This window comes from Monodelphis domestica, chromosome 6, assembly GCF_027887165.1.
Source record: "Monodelphis domestica isolate mMonDom1 chromosome 6, mMonDom1.pri, whole genome shotgun sequence".
NCBI classification, from domain to species: Eukaryota; Metazoa; Chordata; class Mammalia; order Didelphimorphia; family Didelphidae; genus Monodelphis; species Monodelphis domestica.
Window position 1 is genome coordinate 149,143,475 of NC_077232.1, and position 25,367 is coordinate 149,168,841.

At 33.2% G+C, this 25,367-nt stretch overlaps 1 protein-coding gene across 12 annotated transcripts in view; it reads left to right on the plus strand.

Annotated features, from left to right (window-relative positions):
• The window catches only part of ADGRL3 (adhesion G protein-coupled receptor L3), a 982,472-nt gene that overhangs the window by 490,251 nt on the left and 466,854 nt on the right, over nucleotides 1–25,367 (plus strand). The gene's annotated exons all lie outside the window — the stretch shown is intronic.

Sequence of the window (25,367 nt, forward strand, 5' to 3'; positions counted from 1 at the left end):
TTCTTTCTCTGTCCTCTCTAATTTCTTTTTTTTTTCTTTGAAATATTTTTTTTTCTAAATCTCTTTTTAGGAAAAAAAAAATCATTATCACTTCCTAATAGCACCACATCAACACACTGAAAATTATTCTTCTGCTGCTTCAAATCTTCAGTTTCTTCCTATCCACAGGCATATTTACTTTTGTGTAGAGACCTGACCAGGTGTCTTTCCATTCTTAAAAATCACTCACTTAACTGTGCCATCCCCTCAAGCTGCCATAAGAAGTCTCTCCTCCTTTTCATAGCCAAACTTCTAGAAAGAGCTATGTACGTCCTTCTCTTTCCTACACTACCCTTCAATCCACAACATTCTGGCTTCTGAACTTATAATTTGAGTGAAATTTATCTCTCTCCAAACTATCAGCCGTTTAATTTCCAAGTTTAATGACCTTTACTGAATCCTCAACTTTCCTTAGTTTTGCCACATTTGTCTCTCTTGAACATGCTCTTGTCCTATGTATTTTCTTGTCTGGGTTGTCTTGGTGTATTCTCCTTCTGCCTATATTGCTGCTTATTGACCTGTGTTTCCTTTTCTGTGTCACCATCTAGATCCTGTACTTTTCTCAATCTTCATTTCTTTATCTGTAAAATGAGAAAAATGGAGTTTTCAATATTTCTTTTGCAGGATTATTAAGAATTTCAAAGAAAATATTTTCCTTAAAGCATTTTATAAGTCTAAGGGATCCTACAGATAAAAACTACTCTCCTTCACCTTCCTAAGTATTTTCTCTTTAAGTTTTAAATGTCCCTCCCTTTGCAGTGCATCTTAAATATGTAATTAACTTTTCCCTCCAAATGCAACTATCAAAATTCATATCTAAATAACATATTCTGTAATACATTCCTAGCCTGTCCATATACAGTCAAAGCCCCTCTCCTTATCGTCTTCTACCAAGCCTCCCAGCACATATATATCCTCAGACACTTTACTAGTTATGTGATTTGGGCAGGCCAGAGTTAATTCTTTTTGCCTCAGTTTTCTTAACTTCAAAATGAGGATATTAAAAGTACCTACTTCACAGGGTTTTCCTGCATTTGAAATGAGACAATATCTGTTAGAAAGCACTTAGTGCCTTGCACATTGTACACACCTAATAAATCCTTCTTGCTTCCTCAGCTCCCTACAATCCATGCTGTATGCTCTTGCTAGATTTATCTTTCTATTCTTTAAAATACAAAGAGTGCAGTTGTCATATAATAGATAATAAATGGGCTGCCAGATAGTACTGATGACTTTTTGGTTCATTGGATCTTAGATAAAGAGTTTTGGAAATAAATTTTGAACTCATCTAGTCTGTTTCATTTTACAGATGAGGAAATTGTGTTCCAAAAAAATTAGATTTTCCCCTGCCCATCAAAAAGAGACTCCTGTAGTGGCTTGCCTATGATCAAAACAGTCTTTGTTGATTATTGATTTAGTACTAGTGTAAACAATACTACATTTGAAGTTTAGGGTTCTGGATGTGAAATACTAAGTTATGTAACTTTATTTTACCAAGGTTGTTTCCTGATATAATTACATAAGACAGTTGTCATGAAAGCTCTCGTAAAGCACTTTTTTTCACCCTTCTTTATTGTTAAGATTATTTTTTCTTGATGATTGTTGGATTTAATAATGAAGGAAATAGATGAAGTCTAATTACTGACGTGAAAGTGATATTTGTTGCTTTCTAAATCTCAATAAGAGAGCTTTCATTAAGGTGCTTTAACTTTTAAAAAAATTATCACTGTCATTCATATTAGCATTTGCATATTGAACCTGCTATTGATTTATAATAAGCAAAGTATATCTTTCAAAAAATTATACCAAAGTGGCCTCTTTTGATGGAAGTAGTATACGAAAATTATGTTAAACTAATAATTAATTACAACACTGTTTATTTTAATTTCAGCTTTCCTGGAAAGCTGCTAAATCAATAGTACATTTTCTTTACGAATGGCTGAATGCTGCCAAGTCAAAGAACCAAAGTCTGAGCCATACATGATTTTGTTGTGCTTTTTTAAAAATTCCTACAAACAAATCTATTTTTGCTTACATAAAATCTTCTGAAGTAATCATTGTTCAACAAGTTAAATACAATGTCTTTACAAATATTGTGAAAGTCACTTTCAGAATGAGAGTACCTTATTAAGCCTTTAAATCTTCCTGAGCAGCAGCTTGTTCTTTCAAGTTAATGAAAGGAAGCAATAGTCACCATCAAAGAATATATTGTTTAAAAATCAATGAGGGAAAATGCCCTCTGTGTTGCTCTTTCCACTTGCATTTTTCTTTTCCTGCCTGGCAGCTTAGGAAGAGTTTTTATTCAGTCTCTTAGATGTGCAATCTGGTGTCATGGCTCTTGGATCAATGGTAAAAATGTACTGATTAAGTTATTATATCTCATCTTACACTCTGATCCTGCATATTCCACACAAATGAGTTAGTTAATGATTCTCTTTCTGTTGCCCCCAAACAATTCTTCAGATCCTTCATTTATTTTATCTTTTCAAAAATATCATGCTGCATGGACTACTTAGAGATTTACTTATGCTATTAATAGAACTTAAGGAAGATTTACATCTAAATCAGAAGTTATAAATTTATGCTAATTCAGTGATTTTCGACAATGATCTTTGGACTTTAAAGATTAGTTTTCTCCAGTTCTTTTTCCTAATTTAAGAATATTGAACATGGATGGTGGTAAATAAGTTATTTGGGTAGTTATAATCTAATATAGATGTATGCTAATCTTAACAGTTTGGCATATCTGAATATGCCAAATATCTGAGTTCAAATCTCATCTTAAGATATAGATTCTATGACTCCAGGCAAATCATGTAACCTCTGAGTGGCCCAGGTAACTCTCTAAGATTATATGACTTGTCAATGAAGATTGATAAAAAAAAAAAAAGTTTTCTTCATTGTAATTTTCCAGCCTATTGAATTCACAAGTCTGGCCACAAGGACCAGTTTGAATTAATACTCCCATATCATGTAATTCTTCTAGTCTTTATTGTAAAGCATTTAAGTAAGAAGCAAGTTGACAATCTCCTCCTAAGAGAGAAGTATAGAGTGTCTTACAAGTTTTTGCCTGCAGTGGAGCATGTCCAAAGAACATTTCATAGGATGATATATGTAAATCTGCTCTTGGTCTCATACGTAGGTAAAACAAAGCTATGGGAAAAATCTCTGACCATTTGAGATGAATTTCAGCACAGATCTTCCCCACCATAGTCTTTAGTTCCCTATTTACATGTTCCGCTTGCCCTAAACTTTGTGGATGATAAGGAATATGATATTTTGGTGTTATTCCTAGATTTTCATAGACTCTTTTCAGGATGTCTTGAGTAAAATGCAATCCTTTATCAGAGTCTATGGTTAGTAGTACTCCAAATCTAGGTATAATTTCCTTAATCAACACTTTTACTACAAAGCTAGCTGTATTTGTATTTGATGGAAAAACTTCAGGCCATTTGGTTAATCTGTCAACAATTGCTAAGCAAAATTTGTATCTTCCAGTTTTTTGCATGCTGATATAATCAATCTAGAGACTCTCAAATGGACAATATGTTATAGGTCTACCACCTAAATCTGTTTGAATGACTCTTGATTGATTTTTTGGCAAACAGAACAGCTTGAGCAATACTTATTCTAGGAGCTACCCATTATCTCTTTACAGAGTCAATAACAGCTTGAGTCCCAAAATGACCTTTTATGTGAATGACTTGACACAAATAAGTATTACAGGTCTTTTGGTAACAGCGGCTTTCCAGTATCTGCTAACCATATACCATATTATTTTCTTGCTCCAAACTTCTCCTTTCCATTTTTGAATTTCTGAGTCTACATAAGCTTTTCCTAGATCATCAAATTTTATAGTTGATAAGTTCATGACATACACTGGAGCATTCCTGGCAGCAAATTTTGCAGTTATATCAGCTCTATGATTTCCTTTAGCAATTGAGTCTCTGCCATAAGTATGACTTCTACAATGGATTACCGCTAGCTGTTTCGGCTTCTGGGTAGCATCCAACAACTCAGTTATTATTTCTGCATGTGCATTTGGTTTTCCCGATGCAGTAATAAAATCTTGTTTCCAAATCTTTCCTGTAGTATGACACACTGAAAAAGCATAAAGAGAGTCTGCATATACTTTTGTACTTTTACCATCAGCCAGAAGACATGCTTGCTTTAAAGTGATCAACTCTGCACATTGAGCACTAAGGTTACTAGGTAACTAGGTAATGATCCCTACCATAGTGTCTTGTAGTCCCTTGTAACAGTCTCAAATTCTGTGACAACTGCAACACCTATACATCTAATTCCATTACACAAATATGAAGAAACATCTGTGAATAAAACAAAATCTGGAATTTTGATTGGAGTGTCTTATAAATTCATCCTTAACATATCTACTAGGTCTACTATTTCTACACATTCATGTAATGGTTCACCGTTCTTTGGCAAATCAGGATGAAGTAAAGCAGGATTTAATGCACTACACCTTTTCAACTCGATGTTTACACTACTTAGAAGTATAATCTCATACTTAGATATTGATTGGTCTGAATATGCTTGAGTATGAAATTTCCTCATTAGTGCTTCTATTTGATGTGAACAAAATACTGTCAATGGACATCCCAAAACTAAATCTGATGACTTCTGAACTAACACAGGTACAGTAGCTACACCCCTTAAGCAAGGAACTACACCTGCAGCAATTGGAACTAGCTGACAACTATAGTATCCAAGAGGATGATAACTTTGTCCTAAAGTCTGTGTGAGGACACCAGATGCAATTCCTTTGGTCTCATTCACAAATAATTGAAAAGGTTTAGTATAGTCTGGGATTACAAGAGCTGGTTCAGATAAAATCACTTCCTTAAGTTTACCTAAGGCTTGCAGATGTTCAGGTTTGAGTCTCAGAGGTTCTCCTGGTTAGATCTCTTAAACATTTAGTAATTTCACTATACCAGGAATCCACTGCCTACAGAAATCAGTTGTTCCAAGAATAGCTCTGAATTTCTTCTTGGTCTTAGGTACACTCAGTTTCTGGATATCAGCTATTCTTTTCTGAGTGATACTTCTGGAACCCTCTGACAACACAAAACCAAGATATTCATTGAAAGGCAATATCCATTGAAGTTTTGCCTTAAGAGATTTATGTCCATGTTTATATATTTCAATCAAAAGAATCTTGCTATCTCTTAAACACACTTTAGCAGATGGAGATGCTAGGAGGATATCATCAACAAAATGTACTATTTTACTCTCTTTGAATGTTATTGTTTTAAGGTCTCTGTTCAAAATTTATGAGAATTGACTCAGACTATCTCAATACCCTTGTGGAAGATGAGTCCACATCCATTGTGTTTTCTCCCATGTGAAAGCAAAGATCTTTTGAGAATCCTCATGAATTGGAATTGTGGAAAACACTGAATATAAATCTACTACAGTGAAATATCTCACTTGAATTGGGATGGATGAGATTATAGCAGCTGGGCTTGGTTCTATTGGATATGTCTTTATTAAATGATTGTTTACAGTTCTCAAATCCTGGATGAGTCTGTAGATGATTCTGCCATCTTGATCTAGATTTTACTTTTTTATTGGAAGTATGGGCATATTGTATTCTGAGAAGCATGGTATTTTGATCCCTTGTTGATTTAGGGATTCAATAATAGGTCTTATCCCATCTATAGCTTTTTTACTCAAAGGGCATTGAGGAACACAAGGAACTGGTCCTTCCTTTGTTCTCACTTTTATTGGAGTAGCTGATTTCAATAGACTTATATCTGTTGAAGACTTTGACCATAAGTCTTCTGGTATATCCTCAGGAATAGGATAGATGGAATCCAACTCATTCTCTGTACTGACTGAATTGAAGAACAGCAATAGAAAAGCTTTCAGCGATTCTTCTAGGATTTTTAATGATATATCCCCAGTGTCAGTACAATATATTGTTGCTTGTAATTTACAAAGCAAGTCCCTCCCAAGAAAGTTCTGGCATACAAAGAAATGTATGTTCCACAGATAAAGGACATAAAGTTATCATTTTAGGTTGTAATTTTGCTATTCTCCTTGGTTTTTCTATAGCTCCAATCACTTCCATAGTACCAACAGCTTTACAATTTTTAGGAAGACTTTGCAAAACTGATTTACTGGGTACAGTATCCACCAAAAGATCATATATCCCCTATAGTTACAGAAACATAGGGTTCAGTGCTATTTGGAGGGTGGAAGGTTTCAAGAATTGGTGCATGCACAATAGCCTCAGTACAAAGCTCAATCATTTCCTGTCCATCCAAATCTACATCTGTTTGAATTACATGACTTTCCCAGGATTTTGTATCATCAGACTCTCATTGGTCCTTAAATTCTCCATCTTAGTATCATTGTTCTCATTTACATTTTTATTATTATTATTTAGTTTATAGTCATTAATTTCTCTTATTCTATATTAATTAGGATTTTCTATTAAATGTATATTACAATGCTCTTTCTCTCTACAATTATTTGTACTAATTATATCCTCCTTTAATTCATTTAATTCATTTGTATCACCATCTACCTTATTTTCACTACTCTCAATTTCATTTATCCTCAACTCATTTTCATTTATACCACACTCATTTCTTGATTCATTTTCATATGTCTCTAGGGGAAAACTTCATAAGGCACTTGCAACCTTGCTCTGATCACCTTTTACTACCTGGCTATACTTTGGTCTAGCTACAGAATTTACCCATGATTGCATAGTATCTAGATTTGGTACTTGCTGGTCCTGGCAATATGCATTTTGGCATTGATTAACATATCTATTTTGATGATGATTATTATTCCATCTGTTGTTATTATTATAATTATTCCAATTATTTTATTCTCTATTAAAACCATTATTCCTATTTATTTGCCTTCTGACATGATTGATGCAGTCTCTGTACAGATGTTCGACCCGATCACAAAGGAAACAGGACCTAGCCCCTGATCTCCTTTCACTAAGCCTATTGGTATTATTATATTTTGCCCACAGAGATCTCAAAGCAACTACAGCCTTTACTTCTTTAATTTCACTTTCCTTTGCTTTCAATTCAGGTTCCCTTAATTTTCTTTTCTAATCTTCAACAATTGAATCTCTATCATCAGCTTTTCCTTCTGGATCATTCGTCAAATAAGTAGTCTTTCTCCTCAATTCCTCCAGATCAAGCTCTTCCCAGTTTGGGTAATTTGACGTAAAGAATTGTCTGACCTTGGAACTGAATTTTTCACAAATATACACTTGATGTGGGCAATGTTGCCTTCTTCAAGTGCATCCATTCCCAAAAGAGTTTCAGCTGCCTCAGTTATCCTTTCCAGGAAAACTGCAGGTACTTCAAAAACTTTTTTTGTTTTATGGCCTCGAACTTGGACCATGCATTGGGCCTCTTTGTATATCTCCCCATAACCTCCATCATTGTGTCCCTCACTATCATATACCCCATCGTTCTCAGTAACCAGCTTCAAATTCTCTGGACATAATTGTAACAGAGGGTCTGATCTTGTCTCCTCTACAAACTTATTTCTCTCTCTCTTAGTTAGGACCTCTTTCACTAAGAAAGCAAAATCATTAAAATCAGGGTCATATAATTCAATTGCCCTATGCATCTCCTTAATAACTTTATTGGGCATGTCACTAAAATTTGAGGTTCTCCTTTTAATGGATTCAGGGCCCTCTGGGGAAAATCTTTTTGAGTCCCAACCTTATGCACCTCATTCTTTGTAACCACTGGCAAGTCTCTAAGGCAACATAGATTCACTATTCTTGCTGCTTCTTCCTGCTCCAACCTATTTAACCTTTTACCATCATTGCTTATTTTACTGTTATCATTTCCACATCCCAGGTTTATAGTAATGTTATTCATAAAGTATTCCATTGTATCCAGTTGTTATTTCATGTACATAACCATAATTTTCAGGTCAGAATCCCTTTTAAACAAAGCAATTAGATCCTTTAGCCCATTGCCACAAATACACAAAGATGCATGAGACTTGTACAAGACACACCCACAGATAACAGTTAGGGGAACATAAACCATTATATCACATAACTTAATGTCCATTACAGGTTTCATACAATTCATTTGAAATACAGAATGACAAAAATTAGGGAAATTTACAAATATAGCATAAGGAATACATATTATATAATCATAGGACAAAATTAACATATTGCTTATCATGCCTCATGATATGTTAGCATCTATTGGTACAGTAGAATTTAAAACAATATTATTACAATGTCCTTAAACATACAATGAATAAGATGTTATAATTTTTCAAATTAAAAAATAAATGGTTTTTCTAAGATGGCCATTCCAAGATGGCTACCAGCAATAAAATAACACCCCTGGGCAAGCCAAGCCTTCAGAATTCCATTTGGCTTTCCCCTTCAGCTTCTAGCAGTTCAGAGATGGTTCAGAATGTTGGCTCAAACTGAACTTCCTTTGGCTACTTTATTATAGTTAATAAATATTATAAACATACAATGAACATACAATAAATGTGGCTGGCTTTGCCAAGACTGTAATACTGGGATTTTGTTATGGGAAAGAACAAGAAGGAAACATATAAAAATCAGGTTTCTTTTTGGGAAGGGAAAGAGAGAAAGGGTAAATAAAATTATTACAATTAATCTTAAACCCTAATTTCTATAAACCCATATAAAACCTAACTTATCTAAGCTAAAACCATTAAGTTTCCCCAACACAAAATCTCCCAAATGGAGTCCAGTCAATGGGCCGGGATCTTCAGATGAAAACTGGCCAAACCAGGTCCAGTGGAGAAGTGAGTCTTTAGTCCTCTGTTCTAGCTGCTAGCAGTCAGTCCAAACAGGATTCCTCTCCCTTCAGCTGGTATCACCAAAAGGTCAGAAATATGATGTAAAACCTCCAATCCAAGGTTCTTCAGGAAAGAAGTAAGTTTTCTGTTGGGACCTTAGAAACTTTACCCAGATCTTGACCTTTAGGTTCCCATGTGACTCTATATCACATGCTCCTGCCAATCACTTGAAAGTTTGCATTGCAAAGTCTTTTTGCAAATGTCCTCTTCTATTACATATATATATATATATATATATATATATATATAGAGAGAGAGAGAGAGAGAGAGAGAGAGAGAGAGACAGTATTTTTAATACTAAAAACAATTATTTTGTTTTACAGGGTATTGAAAAATCTTATATTCCTTCTCCCTCCTGGCCATCTTGTTCAGTTAATGTTTTTTTCTCTATTAGTTTTACTGACATCAGATCTTTCTTACTATCAACTAACCTTTGAAGCATTCTTGTTTAACACTGATTAAGAACCTATTACTAATGTACTATTTGCTTGAGGCAATATGAACATAAATTCTGCATGACTTGAATAGTCTAATGAAGTGTTTCTCAAGGCAACCCTTAAAGCCTGTGAAACTCTTTCAATGGATCTGCAAGGTCACAATTATTTTCATAATCATAATAATAATATGTTTAAATTTCTAACTAAAAAACAAATATCAAAACAGTTTGATAGCTTTTTCTGGCATATGAGAACCAATTATTAAATGTTCAGTCCTAGCATTTATACCTTAGAAGTCAGCAAATATGACAAATCAGGGCTTGATTCATTTTTTTAATTGCCTACATTTAAGAACATGATTCAAAAATTTTATTAATGCAAATTGACACATAAGGGTATCATGGATATATATCTTTTTTTTTCTTTTCTGGAGACCTTGTTCTTAAAAATTTACCAGCATACCATGAATATAATCCACAAGAACAAATGTTCTTTGACTACTTTTATATAGTGTGAATAAAAGTTAGCAGCTGCTAGTCTAGTGAATTGTTCTTATTCTTTAATTTCCTAACCCTACTTTTGAGACTTCCACGGTGATAGAATCCCGCTATTAAAGATATATAGAGTAAATAAAGTATGCAGAAGCCAAGTAGTAGCATAATGCCAGTTCTAAAGGCAGTAACAGAGGCTCTTCTTGAATAATCTCATTTGATTCTTAAAACATTATAAAGTAGCTGCTATTATTAAAGTCTCTATTTCTCAGATGAGTAAACTGAGATTTAGACTAATCTATTTATCTACAGTCACATGAGCTTATAATTATCCAAGGCAGATTTGAAATGAGGTCTTCCTGATTCCAAGGAAAATCTTATGCACTACATCAGGCTTCTTCATGAAAGAGTTCATGCATCAAACAAGTTATCACACACAAGTAGGAAATCTCTTATTGAAGCTTATAGACTATGGAGTTTTAGCCATACTTTCCTAACCTCCCCTGAAAGTTATTTAATATGGTGATAATTATTAAGTTAAATCCCAGAACTAAGGTATTTTATACTTATAAAATATTATGATGGATATTTTCTTAGGTATGCCTTTGATGTATATTATGGGAAATTATGAAAATATTTCAGATATTTCCATAAAACTGGTAGGTATACCATTGAGGGGAAAAAAATAAACATATTTTCCATGCAGAAATTCTTTTCCTCCAAAAAATACAATTAAATTATGTTTCATGCTAATAGTTTAAAATGCAGATCAGCAGACAAAAATCATACTTACATATTGTGAAAGCTATAAATAGAATCTCTTGATGTTTATTTTCAACTCTTAAATAGTGATGTGAAAGTGAAATTCCATCTGGAAGATATGTTTTATCATGCAGAATAAGTGGACTATAATTCAAATTATAAAAAACTTTATGACAAATACCTTGTTCAAGCTTTTGCTGCTACAGCTGTAAACTGAATCAGCCCTAAAAAAATAAAACTGTTTCATTGGTAATTATGAAATATTTTTCTCCACATTAAGTGGTATTAGCTAGAGTAAATCCATACTTGTACATTGTTAATTGGTGACATATTCTTCCTATTATATTTAAAAATATATTTCAATAGTATGGCTAGTGTTAATTTCTATGTATATTTCAAGCACATAATTTATCCAGTAACTTTCTAATAATTTTAGTACCATAGTTTTGCTTTTAATTCTCTATATTGCATTTTATGTGAAAAAGCATACCAAGTGTCTTATGAAAAATGATTATCTCAAAAGTGCCTTCTAAGTCAAAATTTTTATGAATTATTCCTGAAGACAGGAATGCTATGCAGGCTAATAGCATTGTTATTCTCTCACTATCCAAAGTTTTTTTTTTTTGTTTGTTTGTTTGTTTAATACGTTTAACTGTTGGTGTGATGGAGCAGTTATTGGTACTTTATGTTCTATTCCCTACTCCCCTCCTTGTCCATTATTGTATTGCTTAAATGAAATGGATAGAGGAGACTGGTTGAGGTTAGAATAAGGAAAAAGAGAGATTATGTAAGTAAATGATGTCTGGCCTCCCTGCTAAGGAAACCAAAAGAGAAGACTGAACCATACTGCTCTGTGGTAGAAGGGTGGTAAGACTTGGCCAGTCATTAACCTCTCTTAAGACCTCTTTAACCACTTATCCATTTACTCTCAGCAAATAGGCTCATTCAGACAATTTCCACTGCCAAGCAATCAGATCAGCAGCTCTTGCTGCTGACAGCTAAAGCAGTTCAGTGAGGGGAAATGATTTGAAGGAGGTGGGGGGGTGGGAAAAAGGATTTCCTTCCCACATAAGAGAAGGGAGAAGGAGAAAAGAGGGAGGTCAACAAATACCGTATTTTAACAGATCATTTTTTGAGCAAGGAGTAAAAATAAAAGGGTTTCAGTATTTGGTTAGAACTGTATATCCTGTCTTTAATGATAGCTTATGGCCTCCCCTATGGGTCAGATAAGTTCATAAGATTATTTTCCACTCTATTAAAGAAGAATTTTTTAAAAATACTGATACCTTTTGTTGATCATTTCTAGCTATACTTGCTTCTCCTCTCTCCATTTCCCATGGAGCTTATAGATTTCAACTGTTCTTTGTTTAAAAAACAAACTGAACAAAAAAAGAAAAGATAAGCAAATAAAAATGCAAATACAGTGATTGACTTTTTCCCTTTCTGCCAAGAGAAGAGAGATCTATATAATTGTCTGTTTTCTAAGATGACGATTAGTTATTTCTGTTTCTTTGTGTTAAGGTTCCTTTTTGTGTTCCACCTTTCCATAATTCATCTGCTCCTCCAACAAGAATGTTTTGGGCCTTTAATTTTTATCTCTCAGGCTCCCAGGTGTGACCCCTTTCTTCTTTGATGTGCTGTTTTTGAAAAAAATGCATTTAGACTCCTGCCACTGCCCTCCATGCCTTTGGTGAAGAACTCTGGTGCCTTTCCATATCTGTTATATTTGCAGGCATGTTTCATATTACAGTCTATTATTATAAATTCATCATATTTGCACAGTACAGACAGAAAGCTCTTTTGGCTTTTTTAACAATTGCTTAGGTCTTCCATCCTAGAACTTATGCTATGCATGTGTGTTCTCTTGGCATGCCTCATCTCTCAAGCTCAGTGGCCACTTGTGATGGTGGGTTACATCTTTTCATCAGCAGCTTCCAATTTCACCCTTAAATTTCTTCAGAATTCTAAGATAGAAATGTGATGCAAGTAACTTATCTGCCTCTGATTTGTCCTGGATGTGTCATTCATTTAGCATTTGACACAAAGTGTCTTATTCAAAAGAAAACTTAGGAGCAAGAGTTTCTCCACATGATCCTTAGTAAAGAAAGCTCAGTGGCATAGAGAACTGAGTGGTGGGCTTGGAGTCTGGAAGACCTGAGTTTAAATCCTGCCTCAGACATTTACTAGCTGTATAACTATGGACAAGTTATTTGACCTCTGTCAGCCTCAGTTTCCCATCTGTAAAATGGAGATGATGACACTTACTTCACAAGGTTGTTGTAAGGATCCAATGAGATAGCATATGTGGAGCATTTTGAAATCTACAAAGTTCTGTTAGGAAAAGTCAGTAAAAGAATCTCATTGTCTCTTTTGCATCTGCTGTGTTCTATTTTTCCATCAAAGTAAACTTCAGGAGTTTCATGGATGATGAGTTACCACTTAAGCTATTTTTTCTACTTTGTCCTAATAATTATTCACATTTTTTCAAAATTTATTTTTCTATTATTGAATCAGTATAGAATGAATATTTACATTGCTGTTGTCACTGCTTTTGTTAAATTTTTTTTTGTATGAATGTTGAAGTAACTATTTTGGGTTCATGTACATAATGGTGAAGCCACACATAATTCTCAAACTAGTTCTATTTCATTTATTTTTTAATTAAGGAAAAAATTTCATTTTATAAGAGAATGGAGATTTTCAAATACATTCATTAGTGTTCAAGATCTTATGGATTATGGTCCAAGTCCTAAATTGCAAGTTATCCTCTTTAATATGAGCAAATTCATATCATAGTCAGCCTCAACTGCTTGCAATAATTTTCCCTGCTCCCAAAAGCCATGCTGCTACCTATTTATTTATTTATTTGTTTCTATATCATCCATTTTCATAAGTGAATAATCTTATAAAACCAAAACCCTTAAAACATATACCCAAATAAACAAGTGATAAATCATATGCTTCCATCTGCATTCTTACTCCAACAGTTCTTCCTCTGAATGTAGATAACATTCTTTTTCATAAGTCACTCAGAATTGTCTTGGAATTATATTACTGTTGGTAGCTAAGTCTATCACGTTTGATCATTCCACAGTATTGCTGTTATTGTTTACAATGTTCTGCTGTTTCTGCTTATTTAACAGCATCAGTTCATGTCAGTATTTCCAGTTTTCTGAAATTATCCTATTCATCATTCCTTATAGTACAATAGTATTCCATCACAGTCATATACTCTTATTCACTTTAAAGTAATCAGATTCAATAATTTAATTTAATGAGCATTCATTAAGTACTTATTTCATGTAAAATGTTCTAATATACACTCTAAGATGCATTTACACAAAGATTACTTGAGGAGAGAGAACTTATATATTCCCTTTCCTTGTGGATTAAAATAAATATTTTAGCTGGAATCATTTACATTAAGAAGACATTTCCATGTCTCCTAATCATTTGATAAACAGAGTAGATAATTGATGTTTCTCAGCAGTACTAACTGAATCATTTTTGTTTTTTATAGAAAAACCTCATTAACATTTCAAAATTGATCTATGTATCTAGTTAATGGAAAGTACTGTTTCTTAATATTTTTATTATAAATATATTCTTATTAAAATAATTTTATGGAGCTTTACATAATGGATAAATAAACTACATTTTGTAGGGGAACATATCTGAATTAGTGATATTATCAGTATAAGAATCTCTCCAGGAAGGAAACCTCCTAAAACTTCCAAATTATCAATTTTTCTGAATATAAAGTCTTAGAGAATTATCATGCATATTAAGTCATTAAATGACTTGTAAAGGGTCCAAAAGACAGTAAGTTGTCAGAGGAGGGACTGGATTCCAGGTCTTCCTGCCTCTGAGGTGAGCTAACGCTCACTGTCCCTTGTACTATGTTGATTATCTGTTGAGCTACTATTGGGATAAAATATATAAAGATAAAAGATGAAGTCAGCAGAACTTTCAAATGAATTTGCATTTTATGAATCATTATAGTACCTACAAAACCTTTGAAACATACTGGTATACAGAGTTGTGTATTTATTATATTATTCCATTTCATAAACTAGATAACTGAAAAATTGTTCCCTGAGTACTCAGTAGTTCAAAACTGTAAACATACACATACAATCATTGATTTTTACTTTAAATAAATTGTTTGTGATTTTTAACCTTTTAAATTTTTTTGGTGGAAATCACTATATTCTAAATTGAAGATAATAGCTCAGATAATGTCAAGCCGGGGTAAAACTTAAGAATATTATCATGGGTAAAAATTAAAATTGATATATAAAAATAAAAATATTATATTTTAAGTGATTTATTAATGATCATTAGAAGTAAAGGAATAAAAAGGTAACAAGATTTAAAAAATAAAATAAACAGGTGCCCATGGCTAATTAACCTATTCCAAATCCCCATTTACCACCACAATAGCCAACAGGAAGCTGAATCTGGCACCAGCAAGCCCATTGCTTAATACCCTCTGTCTACAGGAAGTACATAACAACAGGAAGTCAGTGGGATCCAGGGAAATGTAGTTTTTAGTGTAACAGATTTCTAATTATAAACATGTCTCTTCCAGACAGTTTCTCCTCTTCATCTTCCTCTTCCTCCTCTTCTTTCTTCTATCTTCTTTCCTGTCACATCACAATCAATTTGGGCTTTCCAGTCCCCAAGCGCCCAGGCTTTTATTGTTGTTTTTTTGTTTTGTGTTTATTTAGGTTATGATGTTTCTTTTTTAAATAACACAGCTATTTTAATATGGTAGTAGATTATCCGTGTAAGCACCCAAATGCTTTATATGACTTGTGTTAATCTTGAATGTTGAAATATATAGTGTTTTAATACTATCTTTGTACTCTCACTACTTTGAACTTATCAAAAGAAAAAGAATTAGTATCATCTGTTAAATTAAAATGGAAATATTAATAAATGTAGAAGAATCAAATAAAACCATTATAAAATCTCATTGGTAAAAATAAAGTTCACTTCCTGCCAAATATTACACCTAAGATGTTTTTCAAACAAAAGTGAATTATATATAATGTGTGAAACTGCATATGTAAAGCTAATATTACCCTGGGGGCGGATGGAATTGTAGTAATTTAAACAGTTTCAAAGAAATGATAATTTAGAAGTTTGGAAGTTGTTTTATTTTTTTGTGGGGGATGCAGTTGGGGCAACAAGTGAGTAGAAAGTCTAGACATATATTTACAGAGAACATTTAACAAAATTCAAAGTGATATATATGTGTATGTATCACTTTGAATTTACATGTATATATGTGTGTGTTTGTGTGTATAGTACTGCTATCATCAGAAGACTGATCTCTACTGTTAAAATTGCCTGTAAATAATTTTAAATTCCTTTTTACATCTCTTTATTTTACTTAAGTATTCACTTCATTGACATAGTCAATCCATGTTTCTATAATATGCATATAATTCACAATCTCAGCTATTCTTGATGATCTCCTATAACTGGAAACTCTCAACCATCCAAGGCAACTAATTCAACTTTGGAAATGTTCCCCATTAGGAAGCTTTGCCTCATCTCAACTGAATTACTTTATTATCAGCCTTCATGTGTTTCTTGTAATTTGGTAATGAAGCAAAGCTAACTTATAGCTCTTCTCCATCATAGCCCTTCAAATGTTTAAACACAGCTATCTTGTGCCCCTTAATTCTTTTCTTCTCCAGTCTATACACCCTCATTTCTTTGATCACATCTTTCTGTGGTGTGTCTTTGATTCCTCTCCCCATAGTTCCCTGTCTCCAAATATCTTTCTTAAGATGTGAAACTAGAACTCAATACCTCTGTGCCAGGGTTCAAGTATCTCTTTTCTTCTAGGTGTCATGTTTCTATTACCACAACCCAAGATTATTTTAGCATTTGGGGGAACTACTACTTCACACTGTTCCCTTATACAGAACATTTTCTTTATTCTAATGTCCCAAAGCTGATGAGGTTTTTTCAGTTATTTTTTACTTGAACTGTCATCTTATCATGCTTTTCCCATCCTATATCTGTCCATTTGATTTATTTAACATAAACAATATACTTCACATTTATTCTAGTTAAATTTAACCTTACTTAATTTAATCCATGTTCAGGTCTTCTTGATTTATTTTTTGGATTTTGAATTTATAACTTAAATTTTCCTCAATTATATGTTATTTGAAAATTTGAGAAATTAACTTATCATCTAAGGCATTGATTAAAATACTGAAAAGACACACACAATACCCCCCCTCCACACACACACATAGACACACACACACACAAAAAAAAAAACCCAACAGGGCAGAGCCATATGGCCCAGCACTAGAGATTGTCTTCAGTATAAAAGGAGGTAATGAAAAGGTCAAAGGATTGGACTGATGGGCACAGATTTTCACAGTATGATTTCCTTTTATTGTTTGGTGAAATTCCCAAAAGATCAAAGGCATTCATATATTTCCATAGCAAAGTAGCATATGCTTTTTTGGATGATTCCATCCATTGTTTTTAGAAGACAAATAAATGGTTCCCTGGCATTTGAAACATCTGCCTCCTCAGGGGTTGGGGGAGAAGGAAAGAAGGGGAGGTAGGGCCCATGAAAACTCCTTGTTAGGAATTCTTACGACATGCAGCCGGTAGTATAGTCTAATGACAACTGTTTTGTGTCCCTAATTTATTTCATAAAGCTGTCAGGTCTTTGAACCTCTCTGTCAATTACTTTTTTAGCCCTGTATTATATAAATATCATCATCTTCATTTTACTATCCAGTAAACTGAGGCACTGAGAATTTCAATGAATTTTCTGTCATAAAAGAGCTAGTCAGTGTCAGAGGCAGAATTTAAACTCAATTTTCTTCTGACTGTAAAGTCAAAATTAATTTGACTATATTACAATGTCGTACTACCTTAAAACATACAAAAGAAAACTAGGATTCATTTCTCAAAACTACTTTGGCTACATCAGCATGTCATAAAAGAGCCTATTCATGCTCAGTATATTTGGCTGTCAGCTTAGTCATTGCAGAATGTTGGTGGGCTAGTTTAAAAATTATTAGCAGTCTCATGATACTGTTCCTTCAGTTACAAACCTCTACCCTGGTGATATGAAAAAATAAACATACTTAAAGGTCTTTGCGGGGGAAATATTTACTTTATAAAAATATGTTTTCCAGATTAAATGTTGATACAATTTTCAATAATAATTTTCTGACATTTTGTGATCCATATTCTCTTCTACTCTCCCATCCCTCCTTCCTCATCAAGAGGATATGTAATATGAAATGGGTGGTACATGTGTTATCATAATATACATCTTTTCATGATCATCATAATGTGAAAGAAAACACATCACCTTACACTAGAGAAAAATTCTTCTGGGAAATAAAAAGTATGCTCAATCTGCATTCAAACTGCTTCAGTTCCTTCTATGGCAGTTTTTCAAATCTCATGAGTTTGTTGGAGTTGTCCTGGATCTTTGCATTGTTGATTATAATGTCTTTCACAGTTGATCATCTTACTTTATTGCTCTTGCTCTGTACAGCATTTTCCTGGTGCTTTTCACATCACTTTTGCATCATTTCATATAAGTCTTTCTGTTTTTTGTTTTGTTTTGTTTTGTTTTTTGCTGATTGCATATTGACTTGTTTTAAAACACTTTATCTGTGTTGTAGGGACATTATGTTTTATCATACTTTTGCTTATTTGTTAAGTTTTTCCATTTATATCTCATAATATGTCTCATCCCAAGTTTAGGAGCCATGCTAGACACAATAAGCACACACCTACAAGGGTTACATTCTTATTAACAAAAATTGGCTTTGTTTGATTCAAGTAAATGTGTATTCATTAAACAGCAAATAATACACTGGGTACTCAGCTAAATGCTAGAGATACAAAGGCAAAAAAAGAAAGCCCTTGCCTTTGTATCTCTATAGCCCAAAGTGATCAAAGAAAAAAAAAACGAAAATAATCCATAGGAATAAAATATTAATAGCAATTCTTTCTGTATCCTCAAAGAACAAATTAAAAGCAATTGCCAAATGGCCTAACAAGTCATACTATATAAATATATGGAATACTATTGTGCTGTAAAAAGTGATGAAATGGATGGTTTGGGGAAAAACTTGGGAATACTTATGTGAACAAATGAAAAATGGAGAGTGCAGAACCAGGAAAACAATTTACACAGTAACAGAAGTATTATGAAGATAATCAACTAGGAAAGGAAATGATTCTGAACAATGCAATGGTCCATCATGATTCCAAAGGGCTTATAATAAAAAATTCTGGCCACCTCCAGATAGAAAAATGGTAGATTCTACGTGCAGATTGAAGCACCGCCCCCTTTTGTTCTTGTGTGTGTGTTTTTTCCCCAGAACATGGCTAATGTGTGATTATATTTTGTAGAAAGTGTGTGTGTGTGGGGGGGGGGGTGAGTGGGTGTGGGTGAGGGTGTAATGAATATAGCCTTCTCATTGGGTGGGAGAAATGAGAATGAATGGAAAGAATTTGAAACTGCAAATAGAAAATGTATGATTTATGTTTGAGGTACTATTCTGAGAGGTAAGGACAAAAAAGATAGGACAGGAAAAAGATAGTCCCTGCCTTCCAGATGCTCAAAATCTAATAAGGGACACAACAAACAATATGTGCAAATAAACTTCACACAAGTTAAATAATCAATTACTGAAAAAAGGAAAGACACAGAATTAAGGAGGGTTAAAAAAGGACATTAACAACCGAGATTGCATTGACAGGTTTCCTATGGCCAATGGCACTTGAGTTTAACTGTGAAGAAAGCTAGGGATTCTGTGAACCATGGGTAAATAAATAATGGATTCTAAGGTTATAATCTGAGAAATATACAGAGGATTGCATATGTTATCTGAGAAGCATAGGTAGTCCCTTAAACTTCTTAAGTCAGATAGTGATTTAGTCCGACCTCTGTTTTGGAATATCATTTAGGCAGTCATTGGATCATATTAAAGAAAGGAGAACTTAGAAATGTTGAGGTCAATTAGGAGAATCCCAGGTGATGAAAAATCTGGTGAGACAAATCTGACTCTATGGGAGAAGAGAGGAGGAGAGAGATGTGCGAGATGTTGTGAAGGTTAGATTGGTGATTCTGAACAGCTAGTAGGATCTGAGGCATAAGGGAGACAGAAGAGTTGAAAATGACTCCTAAATTGTCAGTCTTGGTCACTGTACTCTCAAAAAAAAAATAAGGAAGGGAGTATGTATACTTGTCACCCATTCATAAAAAGAGACAATTTTAAAATTTCTATCTATAAAATATATACTCCACAACTCTTTTAAAAATGATAACATTGATTTAACTTTTATTAATGTTTTAGGAGACCAGCAGAGTCAATGAAATGCCAAGGCAGAAAGAGGAATATGAGTGTGCTTATTTATGTAAACCCTCATTTAAACTCTAAAGTGAAATTTAACCTCTGGCTCTAAATCCATGATCATTATTTGAGTTGCTGTACTTCTCTTTGACTTGATTTTTAGTATCCTACATCTAACAACAAAGACAGAAGCCTCCACACTTAATCCAGGAAGGATGATGAATAGCTATTAGGGATGGGGGAATGAAATCTCTAGAATTGGAGTTGAATAGAACCCTTAATAAGTTTTTCTCTGTTCTGCTCAGCTGGAATGAGAGACAACCCTCTTTATAGGTCACTAAGTTAATCAAGTCAAGGATTTCTATCCATTGTGGTTCTTATCATTCACAGCTACAGTTTGCATTTGGAAGCAGGATTCTAACCCCCCTCCCCCAATTCAATTGATATGCTGAATAAAACCTTCTAGTTTGTAAAGCTGAATGTCTAATAAGCCACATCTTCCTTGAAGCTTAGAAGCAATCAACAGCTGAATTATGACATGGTTAATGTCACTAAAAAGAGAAATGATATAGCTTTATATTGCTAAAACTTACAAAAGAAACCACACACATATAACTTGTCTGGGTTATCTTGAACATCACAACTGTAATACTACATAAAAATCATTATTACTATCAAACAGAAGCATCATTTTCAACAAAGGATCATAGAGTTTCCGTATTAGAAGGGACTTTGGATTAGAGCACTTCTGGTCCAATTGTTCCTTTCACTATATACATCCACATAGTTTATAGATGAAGAAATGAAGTACCTAAGAGGTGAAGTGGATTTTTCAAAGTCACACAAGAAGTAAATGACATATATGAGAGTCCAGATCTTTTAACTCCAATACAGTATGCTGAATTATTATATCGATTAGTTAGTAGCATTAGAAAATTCATGAGAAATGAAGAACTGAGTATATGTTTCCAAATTGATTCTCTCTTTTCAATATGTTCATAGATGTCTTCTGCTCATGCTACCAATACAATTCAGGTTGGAAAGGAAAATTTCCTGAGCTTTCATAATCTATGCTTTCTAGTTTTCTCTTTTTCTATAAGTTTTCTGTCCTCAATTTTTTATGCTGTTGTTATTCTTTTTATTTTTCATTCTTTGTTTTCTTCTGTCACTATTTTTAAATGTTCTACATAGGTATGCCCTTCCCCTACTGTAAGGATGCATTTCTTTTTGATAATCCATATTTCATACACAAGATACAGCTTTTGATGAGATATTATATGATCAGATGTTTGCCAGAATTCCTTTTAGTGTAACATTTATTCTATTTCTGGTTCCAAATTTTAAACTGGTATTTTTATACTTTGAGACATTCTTCAATAATGAAGGTGAAACATCATAATCATACCTATAAATACAGCAAGGGTCCCTGGTCATATTTCCAGAGTTAGCAAAAGCCTCAGTAGATAATTTAAAATAGCTATTGCCTTTCTCAAATGGAGCTTTTGAAATTACTTAAACACATATTGTATTAGATTAGATCTATAATGCTTATAAAAATAAACAGAAATAAAGGGCAGGTAGTTAATTATTATATAAAAGGGATTTGAAAGCATATTATAGTTTCAAAAACTTACCTTTTTTAACTTGAAATTAAAATTGGATTCATTCTTTTTAGCTGTGTTTTATGTTAAAAGTATTTTTTAAACATTTCTTGGTAATTAGATGTCTGTAGTCTGCAAAAAATACCCTGACCTTTATATCTTTAGGAAGGCAATTTTAAAGGATATAAGTTACACATTTTATGATTATGATGTTTAATTTTATACTTCAGTTATATTTTCCTTATGATATTTTCTTTTTTAAGGGCAAATAAATTTTAATATTACAGGATTTCTCTCCCATAAATATTTGTGTTATGAAAGTTTGCCCTAGGTAATTAAGATAACAAGAAATCCTCTTAGTGGGGCTATAACAATCCATTATATATTAAAATATAGCAGGTATTATTACTTTTAATTTTTAAATCTCATTTAATTAAAGTCAGCAAATACTTATTGTGTGTGTGCATATAAATGTATGTATATATATATGTAACATTAGACTTGGGATTGGTGAAAGTCAAAATGAAGCAATCCTGTCTTCTAGAATCTTGTCCATGTTTAAGCATATACATTTGTGCAAATAAATGTATGAAAGGAAATTAAAAAGGAAGAAGATACCAGCATTTAGGGGATCACAAAAGGTTTAATGGAAATAGCACTTGAGTGGCACCCTGAAAAGAAGTCAAGGATTCTGCTGGAGGAAAGATGAGGATGAACTCATTGTAGAAAGATGTAAGATGGAATGTCTAGTTTAGAGGAAAAACAATAATCTCAATAGGATCAAACTTCATTTATGAAGAAAAATATCAAGAAATAATGTTGGAAAAGTAGGTGGGAACTGTATTGTAAGAAATAGATAGTGTGGTTTCTCAAATGCTAGACTGAGGAGTTTGTGTTTTATTCTGTTGGGTACTACTAAAGGTTTTTGAGAAATTCTATTGATATGGCCAACCCTATAGATTCAGAAGGTTGATTCAACATATGGGCAGAAAATAGATTGGAAAAGGAATGACTAGACATGACCTCTTGATCATGTTCCCCTACCATCTCTTTTGCAAAATAGCACAATAAAAATCTTGTTCTCAATATCTCTTTCCCACTTCTCACTTGCCTTTTCATTTCTCTCACTTTCACTCTTGCTCTTGTTTTCCTTCCCCCTAGCTTCCTCTTCTTGCCCCCTCAACACCTCTCTCTTTTTTCCTCTGTTTCTATCTCTCCCTCCCCACCTCTGCTGTCTATCTTTGTCTTCCTCTCTGTTTTCTTTCTCCCTTTCCTCTCCTTAACTCCCTCCTTCCTTCTCTTTCTTCTTTTCTCCCTCCCTCTACTTTCCTCTCACTCTTAATTAAGGATAACACTATTTTCATTACATACTTACCAGGTCATCGTAAGAAAAATGTTTTGTAAATCTTAAAGTGCTACAGAAATTTAATCTCTGCGTGATTTTGTGTGCTTCTATAGCTTCATATTCTGAAGCATTATCAGAATGGGAAAATGACTTGTTTCTCAAAGGTGATAACAATATATGGAAATTGACATGTGTCCTGAAGTACTGATCACATCTTGATATGAGCTTTTAGGACTATTTTATGAGTGTATAAGTGCTTGGAACTTAGTAAACACTTAAATGCTTGTTGAAGAAATTTTCAAAGCCATTTATTAGGTCAGAAGAAACATTACAAAATGGGTCAGTGGCCATAGTAGCAATACAGATGAAATCAGTCATATTTAATGAACACAAATATATACACACATTTGTGTGTGTATGCACATGTGTGTATGTGTGTGGGGGGGAGCTTAGGGTAATTTCTGACTCTAAGTCCAGTTCTCCTAAAAAGGTTACTAGTATATTTGGAGAGAGGAGGGGGAGGGAGAGAGAGACAGACAGACAGAGACAGACACAGAGACACAGAAAGAGACAGGGAGAAAGGGAGAAGGAGGGAGAGGGAAAGAGGAGAGAAAGAGGAAGAGAGGAAGAGAGGGATAGAGGGAGAGACAGAGAGAGATGAAGACAGAGAAAGAGTTAAGAGGGTATTTTAGCAAGTGTTAGCAGGGATGTGAATTTATCCAACCATTTTGAAGAATAACTTGGAATTACGCTCAAAGAATTATAAAATTATGTATACTTTTTGACTCAGCTATAACACAATTAGGTTTATTTTATTTGATGATCAGGGTAAAAGAAAAAGAACATATATTTTCTTAAATATTTATAGCAGCTTTTTTTATGGTCACAAAGAACTAGAAATGTAGAGAATGCCCATCAATTGAAGAATGGCTAAACAAGTTATAGCATGTGATTGTGATAGAATACTACTGTACTATAAAAAAAAAAGATGAGTAGATTAATTTTGGAAAAAAACAACATGGAAATACCTGTATGAAATTATGAAGAGTGAAACAAGCAGAACCAAGAGCTCATAAACAGTAAAATAAATATTGTTTTAATAATGACTGTATATATTCTATTCTAGAGAAAGAACTCAGAAATAGAAACAAGCATGACATAGTTTTATGTGTGTATATAAATACACACAGAGGCACACATATCTTTCTGTTAAATGATGTCTTCTATAGAAGGAAGGAAAGGAAAAGAGGGTAAATGGGAGATAACATGGACTTTTTTATTTAATTAACAAATAAATTCATTAATCCAAAAATTGAATGTAAAAACAATGAAAGATGTAAACTTTAGACAGAAATACAAGTCACCCATTAAAATAGTAATAATAATAACAGCCTAAACATGTAAAGTATTTTAAAGTTTCTGGAGTGTGTCTCCATGACAGCTTTTGAATTAGGGCATGTCTTTATCATTTTCCCCTTTTCACAAGTGAGAAAACAAAATCAAAGAGATGAAGTAACTTAGCAAGTGAGGTACTAAATTGGGACTCAAACTCAAGATTCCTGATTGCAAATCCAGCTTTTTTTTTGATGTTGTCATTTATTATTGTAGAATATGTTCACTTCTGCCATTGTTTCTTTTTTGTTTGTTTTCCCTTTCTATTTTATTTCTGAATGATCTTTGCTTTGATTTTTTGTGAATTTCTTAGATACTTTTGAATTTACTTATACCTCCAAGATATTTGGCTAATTTCAGATTTTATAATATGACTCTTAAGTGTTTGGTAATTATATGGACATAAGCATAATAGTGAGTTATATTAGCAATTTAATTCAATCCAGCCAACATTTATTCAACTCCTATTATGTTAAAGGCACTTTGCTGCATATTGAGGACTGAATCACACACACAAAAAAATGAGATAACTTGTATAAAGTGCTTTGCAAATGTTAAAGTATTTTATAACTATTTATAACTCTATTATTATTGTTAGCTATTATTTATAAAAATTAAATAGTTATTGCATACCGGGATTTCATATTCTTCTGGAGGATACAACATGCATACAGAGAAATGCACGAAACTAGGGAATTAGGAAAGGCTTTTTGTTGCATGAGAGGTAAGACTCAAAGAATATTTAGGATTCTATGAGGCAGAGACCAAGAGAGAAAATACTTTATTAGAGGACCACATCTGTCAAGACTTGCAGTCAGGATATAAAATTGTTAATTCATGGGACAGCTAGTAAGCCAGCTTGGCTATAATATAGGATGTTTAAAGTGGATGAGGTGCTTGGAAAATTATCACAGAATTTTGAATTTGGAAGTGATCTCAGAGGCCATCGTATACATCCCAAACCTAAACAAGAACCAACTCTCCAACTGATCTTAGATGTAGGCACTCAAACTTCATTCATAGTTGTACAATTAAAAAGCCATTAGATTTGGAGTCGAAAGAATTATGTTTGAATCCTGGCTTTG